The following is an 8805-nucleotide window of genomic DNA, read 5'->3' as shown; positions in this document are numbered from 1 at the left end:
TAAAGAAAAAAGTGCTACATAAAAATATTTTGTTTTCGTATTTATTTTCCTAAATATAATTGATATCTTATATGCAAGAAACGGACGGAAATAGCTAGCTCTCAGGTAACTGTTTAACGTACATTCGACAGAGCTTGGTTACCACCATAACTAGTTGCCATCGAGCTAGATAAGTAGAATTGATTCGTATTGTTCTTAAAACTTTTTTATTATAATTATAAGTATGAAAAGCGAAAAAGAAAACAGTTCAAATTTGACAATGTATTACGAAAAATATTTCAATCAACAAGTGTTAGACTGACCTACACTATTTTTTGTCTCTCTCTCTCTCTCTCTCTCTCTCTCTCTCTCTCTCTCTCTCTCTCTCTCTCTTCTCTCTCCCCTCTCTCTCTCTCTCTCTCTCTTTCTCTCTCTCTCTCTCTCTCTCTCTCTCTCCCCTCTCTCTCTCTTCTCTCTCTTCTCTCTCTCTCTCTTCTCTCTCTCTTCTTCTCTCTCTCTCACACAATTACGTATATAGCGTCAAGGAAAGTGTAGAAATGCCATCTTTCTCAAGATATGCATTTTTCTATACCTAAACTATTTCCTCTCTGACGTATTCGTCATATAGTATGTCCTTCACTTCATTTGATTAAAAAGCCACATGATTTATTCAGAAAATAGCATAAATGAACTGACAGAGTTCTACCTAAATGTCATACGTTAATAAGTAACACAGTAAACAGGTGCTTTAAATATGTAAATTTAATTTTTATTTTTATTAAATCAATGATGTTATACATGTATTTTCGATCCTTGAAGATCGTTCAGAACGTCATGATTGTTGTGCTTGTGGTATTTTTAGTTTCAACTTTTTGGCATTTTCTAGTTGGGTGGTTCCGATATTCCTACTTGAATAATGTTGAATCACCCTCAGAATATGTTGCCTGCCTTTTAAATTTGTCTTTTGACGTCTTTTCTGTGATATGCAGGCTTCATAACCTCTGATCTCCTTCAAAATTCCATTTTATTTAGTTCCGCCCATTGTTTTCTCGTTTAGGGTAACGCTTTTTATTACTTGGGGACCATACGCCTCTTTCCATGGAATGGCACTACTGTGTCACATTGAATGTTCTACGATCGATAACCGCCGTATGAACACATCTGCGGATGTTTTTAAATTCAAAATTTTACTATTTCATGTTTAAATGTTGAATTCTGCTTAAGCCGGTGCTAGGGGCGTTGACGGTAACTTCAACCTTTCAGTATCGTCTATGAACAGGCTCAATCAAACCAAGCCTGCAACATTTTCAATTTTGTCGTGTTGGGCTTTCTTTATGGATTCTGTATTTATCTATTTTAAAAATGTAAATATTTGAAATTTAGCAATGTTTTCATTTTTTTAAACATAACTATATTTTATTTTTGTTATTTAAAACATACCCGTGCCGCTTTTGCGACTCCGTAACAATTGTCTTGCAGGGCCGTGCATATATTTTGATGTGACGTCATTTGCGTTATATAAACATAGCATTAGGACGCGCAAAATTTTAGCGTTACACTTTAGTCGAGTCAATGAAATATGATTCTTTATCGCCTTAATCAGTCTTTGTCTTTGGTATGTGATAAACTGAATATCCAATTCGTGTTAGTCCATTACTAAATATATTGAATTCTTTAGTATGTCTGCCAGAGGCTCTAATAATATAATTTTATTCAACTCGTTCAATAAATTCAGTAAATAACTTATACTCATTCAATATCCTGTATTTAAGTCAATAGAAACATAGTAATACAATATTAAACACAAAATGTCAAAATATGTTTTATTAGGGAGGAGTATACAGTGATAGTCATACTTGACTACAAACATATAACAGATATAGGTATTTTTAATTTTAAATTATTGAACGAGTTGTATGCGAGCCTTTGGCTAGCATTTAATTCAACGATTGCAATTAATTAGGTAACGAATCTACACGTATATTATATCCTTTTTATCACAAAACCAACATAAGAACAGTTTAAAAATGAAAATGATCATTTTTGTTATTTACGCGCCCAAAGTGTAACACTTACAAATTAGCGCATATGTACATGACCATTTGTCATGCATACATTATTTCAGTAGGGAGCATATTAAAATGGTTAGAAAGTATACAGTTATTACATTCTGTTTTATGTAAATGGTGTAAATCCTGATTTGATAAGGCTTAAAGCTGATAAGAAATATTTCGAAAATGCAATACATTTCGAAAGATATGTTGTTATGTTTCGTTAGGATAAAAAATCAAAAACCAACACAATTTATTAAAGATGTTTCGCTTAAATATGCTACATCAGTTGATCAGAAATGATATAAACATACCAAACAGACGGCTACGTTAATAGACGCCATATTTGGCATGTAAACACAAACGAAATATAAAAAACCAACTATTACTGTTTCATACAATAAAACTCTAAAAATGCATGGCTTTTAATACAAAATCAATCATTTGTCTGTGTGACTAAACGTTTACTTATTTCCGTTCATTGCAATCTTATAAAGGGTAAAATTGGTAAACAAATTTGCGTTTACTTATATAATACTGTAAACTTCACATATAGCGAACACGGTTATAGCGAACTTCCGGTTATAAGGAACAAAATATTTTGGCCCGAATTTTGCCCTTCTGTATTTAATGTAAAAAATTACGGTTACAGCGAACACGGTTATAAGGAATTATCGCTTATAAGGAACTAATTTTTTAGTCCCAATGCCATAAAAAGTACAGAAAATTACACTTTTATAACGAACTCCAAAATATCGGCTATCCGTAAACAGATCACGCATTTTCTACTTTCGTTTTCATAGCCACAGATTAAAACTTGGCCGAATGTACCGGATATATTAGGAACAAATAATGACGATGACAGTCAATCTTCCGAAGACGAAATCAATTTAGATGATCTGCCGCTTGTGTCAAAAAATGAAACTATTGATTGTTTGCACAAGATTAGGTCATACTTCGAGTCAAATGCAAATGTTGAAGAAACAGTTTTTAAAAGTTAATTGGATATTAAATTTAACCTGAAGAGTTGTAAACATTCCCAAACTAAAATTACCGACTTCTTTAAAGCAAAGTGATTTTTTGTGCATGATACTGTATCGTTAATAAATAACAATATTGCATATATGGTACATATCATATAATTATCTTATAGATATATTTATACATAAAAATTATATTAAAAGAAACAACATTGCAATTATTTCTTTTTTTCTTTATTGAATCAATATAAGGGAGAAAACAATGACGAACCCAAGAGTTATTTCTCTTAATCAAATGCTCTTCTAAATGAAGGACCACGGTAAACAATTAGTTCGTTATATGTAAAACTGTTCGCTATATAAACTTCTGATACAAGGAACTAATTCGCTATATGCTTACAAGGAACTCCGGATATAAGGAACATATTTTGAATGTCCCAATGAGTTCGTTATAAGCGGAGTTTACTGTATGTCGAATGTTACATAATCATGGCCCATAGGTGTGTACTGGGCACCATTTAATGTATCATTAAATCTAACAATCCTTGAGCTCAGGTTTCGATTAGCTCTATGAATAAAGCATGATACTATCTGAAAAAAGTATTTCCATTGTACAATATATACGAGATAAGTACTGAATTTATTGACTAGTAATGATATTATTATACATGCGACTTAATTTGTGCCATATCCTTTTTTTGTTTGGTGTCCTACTGGACTACTTGACGGTAGTCCTGTGGTGCTGGGTCGTGTTGGGGTTGCATTATTTGAACGCCTCCCTTTCTTAGTGATCTTGTGCTTCATATATATATTTGCCAATAAGGAGATGATGATGATATTTCTTTAGTATGAAATAGATAATTTTATACCAATATTATATACTGTATTGATCACATTACTTTTTTTCAAAATGAAAATAGGTTAAAGGCAAATAAATCATATTTTCTATTGACTCGCTGTTTTATTCTGTTTTATCTGCAAACCATATCATTTAACAATACATATCATATAACAAATCCCTGAAAACAATATTCAAATACAATAAGAACGTTGTATATAATTGTGAATCAATACAAGAACATGTTGACACCATGTAAAAGTTAGTCTTATTATCCAAGAGTAATGTTTTTTTATTATGTTCAATGAAATAAATTGTAAGATTTTCCGGAAAATACATTGAAGGTAATGAAATTGTGGCGGAAAGAAATTAATGAGCTAGATGTCTTACCTCGCATGTTTACGTGCGAATTCCATAAATAGTTGTTTGTTTGAGGAATTTGTATACAACAATATTATTTAAGCATCGCATGTAGCAGACAATAACGTAATCTTTCATATAGCAGTGCCCATATTTCAGTACGTCCGTACAATACGTACACATTGTTACGAGCCAAGCGTTACGAGAAAGAAAAGCCAGCAACAAACTTTTAATAATAACAAATTTCATTACAGAAAAGTTTCAAATAAGATAATATTTAAATGAACGTTATCCCAAAAGAATATAAAATACTTCACAATTATTAAATTTCATCCTGGTAATATCTCAATATCTAATGAACACTTAACTAAATATCCAAATCATTGTTGAAAATAATTCCCACACTTTGTAAAACACATGTATTTATTCTGGCTAAAGAGTGTTTTCACTCGATATCCAAAATAACCTAAAGATACCTACCTCTTTGAAAATGTGCCCTTATATATAACAATTAAAATCTTGCCAGAACGTTTCATATATTCTTTGTCTAGATGTATCCCTCAATTTCTAAATTATTCTACTGTTACTAAATTTAGAGAACTAGAAGAATCCTAATAAATCTAGATATCTATGAATATCTTTTATAACTAAATACAACTACAGGACATCAGAAATGTATAAAATAAATCAATACAACATAACAGTATAAACACGTTCTTTTTTTTCTTCATAACTTATTTGAGTGAGATTGTAACAAACACCTATGCAAACAAAATCGCATTTATTTATTTTAAACACATTTTAATTAGTTTGAATTTTTATATGATGAAAGCGTTTATGTATAAGTACTGGTTATAACATCAGGCATTCTATATTTTACAGCAAAGAAATTAAGATGGTATTGATCAAAAGTATAATTAATTGACTTTTAAAATAAGGGATAAATCATTTCCAATTACGAGCTTCTAATTATTTTCTTAGTAAAATATAAAAAAATGTTTAAAGGACAATCAGCTCCATGTCAGTGGCTCTTTTTGTTACTATTTATGCATCAACAAAATTGTTTATCTTAATTATCAAATAAAGGATACATAGTTGACAACAAATATGTTCAAATTACATTACTTACTACCCTAACATATTAATATAAATATGAATACTGTGATATCAGTTTGAAATAATGAAAAATAAGTGTTTACGTGTACATGTACGTGCAGATCGGCAAATGTCATCAGAAACAAGAAGAGAAATGTAACAATGGTTAAATTTATCTCTTTTACGGTTTTCCTTCCCGTCTAGACATTAAATTAAATTCTCTGAATTGAACGTATTTAAGTACTTTTGTTGTGTTTTATCTGCCAACATCTTGACAGTTTATACAGTTCCAGTAATGAACTTTAATTGTGCACTCATAAGGCAACCAATTTTACCAAACAATTTTACCAAACCAATTTTTCTAAAGTTATAAAAGGAAATAAAATAGTTACTCATAAATTCCCAAGAAATTATCATATGAACACACTTTTCTTTGTGATGATTTACCTGAAAATGGTGGACCATTACCTAAATTTTCTTTTTTTTTATCTTTTTTTTTCTCAAAGAATTATTTAAAACATGAAACTCTTTAATCATCTAGGTTAAACTTAAAAGAAAATCTGTTGTACCACTAAAACACCCACATAGTGTTAAGTGGGACCAGCGACTGTTTTTCTTAATTCCCCGAAAAGACCTCAGCTGATTTAAAGAAGACAAAGGCAAAAATTTTCATTTCTTCGATTTGAATTTTTCATTCATTATTCTGTAAATGTCATCTAAATGAATACAATAAGCAGTCACAGGAACAAAAGTTTTCTCCATTAAATGAATAAAATGGCGGTTTCCTAATTTGAACCACGTGGGTCAGGTTAGAGCGTTAATATTTCACAATTATATTATTTATCATAGTTATCACAGTGAACTCTGGATACGTTAATGAATGACTTAGACTTGTTTCAATCATACAATATCCACAATATCTGTTATTATAACTACCATTGTTTGTTCAAGTCATATGGCTTGTTTGAAAACTATTTTTACTATAAACATCAAACTCTTTCATAAAGAGGTCATAAAGAGTCGAAATCCCCTCAAAACAAACCTTGAATGTTGATAAACATTGTGAATGCGACTGATTTATTTATAACAATAAAAAGGAGAACAATTGTGTGGGAATGGTTAATTTCAAGACAATATTGAAAATGGCAAGAACAGAATATATATATATATATCATTGTTTCCATATAAAGTCACGTTGACAGGACTGTGATTGTCTAGCCTTATATAGATATTTGGTTACAATTACACACCTATAACCACACAATACTACGTTACATATTGTATCACTTTTCATAGAAATACAATTGCGGTGCAAGTCAAAACAAATATATGATATCCCCTTTTAGCTATTTCAATTGTGTATGTGTGTTTGTCCGTGAAAACATTGATTTGAAGAATGTTTATGAAATGATATTTTAGAACGAACCTTAGACGACATAATTTATTTCACTTGTATTGTGAACTCATTTCAACATTGTTCCCTGCGGTCTGGAGACCGCAGGGTATTGGTACGCGTTTAACTTTTGAGGCATGGAGGAGCACGTGACCTGTTTTCGGTACATGGAGGAGCACGTGATCTGTAAACCTTACATGATTGGTTAATTGACCCTTTCGAAAACTTGGCTAAATACCGTTTGCCGGTACGTGACGGATTTACCTCTAGGGAATTAGGCAGAATTACATCTAATTAGAACCAAAAACTATTACGTGATATTTCTTATTTTCTATAAATATTGTACCGTTTAAGGTTGAAAAAAACTTGAATGATGTGCTTGAAAAGTATCAATGTTTCTTTAATATGTATCTCAAATTTTACAGACAACTGAAAATCTACAAAATTGAAATATTCGATCGTACGTAGTGGCAACTGCCATAACAAATAGAGATATTTTCTGCGATAACTTGTGTGTTTACTTTATTTTTTTTGCTCGGAATTATTCATAAAATGGTAGGCCTATTTAATCATTTTCTTAAAAAGAAATAATTGTTTTATGTTCGACCTTCTCCGGTCATCAACGGTCACCTGTTTCCAAAGACCTTCTTCTATATTGATCGACTATATGTTGTCCCCCCCAAACAATGTTGAAAGTAGTTAAATGAAATATCTTTTATCATTAAAAATGTTCCCCGCAGGAAATCATTTTACTTGTTACAATATTGTAGTACGAACATTTATTGCTCATACTGACGTGTGTCCGTGATCGAGTGGTCAAGGTTTCTAAAGAATTCTATTTATCACATAACCAACTGTTTAAGTGACAACATTCCATTTCTTGTTATTGACGCGCCTTTAGTGTAACGCTCTTAATTAGCGCGTATGTACAAGAACATTTGTCGTTTAATACATTATTTCAGTTGAGAACATATTGAAATGCTCAGAAAGTAAACAGTCCTTACATTTTGTCTCATGTAAAATGTTTTAATCCAGCTTCAATAAGGTTTAATGCGGATAAAAGGGATATCATAACTAAATGGATTAATGGAGTTAAACAGAACTATATTTCAAAACTGATCATGTAACGTCAAGATGTGATGACGTCATAAAGGAGAATGGGCGACGTTAGGCGGCAAAATCAGTAAAAGTCTCTTTAAATCACACATAAGCATGAAAATGAAATAAAATTTATTTGTTTTACATGTACATGTAAGATTGAAATATATTTCATTCGTGAACACCGGCTATTTTATTTTCTCTCGTGTCTACGTCACTTGTGAACATATTTTATCTTACTCAGTGAAATATATTTCAATATTACATGCAAAACAAACAGATATCCTCTATATATATATATATATATATATATATATATATATATATATTATAAATATAGAATTTTCTATTGCTCACATTTTCCAAAACATAAAGGCAATTGAATGAAATTTCTATTGACATGATGTCTTATTCTGTTTTATCTGAAACACATATCACTTTACAATACACTGAGAACAATGATTTAATACAATAAGAACGTCGTATATAATTGCAAATCAATGCTAGAACATGTTTGCACCATGTAAAATTTAGTCTTTTATCTAAGAATAATGGCTTTTTATGATGTTCCGGGAAATAATTTGTAAGGTGTCTCGGAAAATACATTAAAAGTAATGAAAATGCGACTGAAAGAAATTAATGAGCTAGATGTCTTGCTTCGCATGTTGACGTGCAAATTCCGTGAAAAGGTGTTTTTTTTTGTAATTCGTACACAACCATAGTATATAAGCATCGCATGTAGCAGCAAATAACGTCATTATTCCTATAACAGTGTCCATATGTCTGTACGTCCGCACAATGCGTACAATTGTTACGAGCCAAGCGTTACGAAACGTTAAGCCAGCAACAAACTTTTAACAATAACAAAATTTATTACAGAAAAGTTACAAATAAGATAATATTTAAATGTTCTTAATCTCACAAGAATAAAAATTAATCAACAAATCTTAAATTTGATCCTGGAAATATCTCAATATCTAATGAACACTTAACTAAATATCCAAATCACTG

The sequence above is a fragment of the Ruditapes philippinarum genome, unplaced genomic scaffold (assembly GCF_026571515.1).
Source record: "Ruditapes philippinarum isolate M1 unplaced genomic scaffold, ASM2657151v2 ctg3887_1_1_1_1, whole genome shotgun sequence".
In the NCBI taxonomy this organism is placed as follows: Eukaryota; Metazoa; Mollusca; class Bivalvia; order Venerida; family Veneridae; genus Ruditapes; species Ruditapes philippinarum.
Note: the sequence above shows the minus strand (reverse complement) of the source record.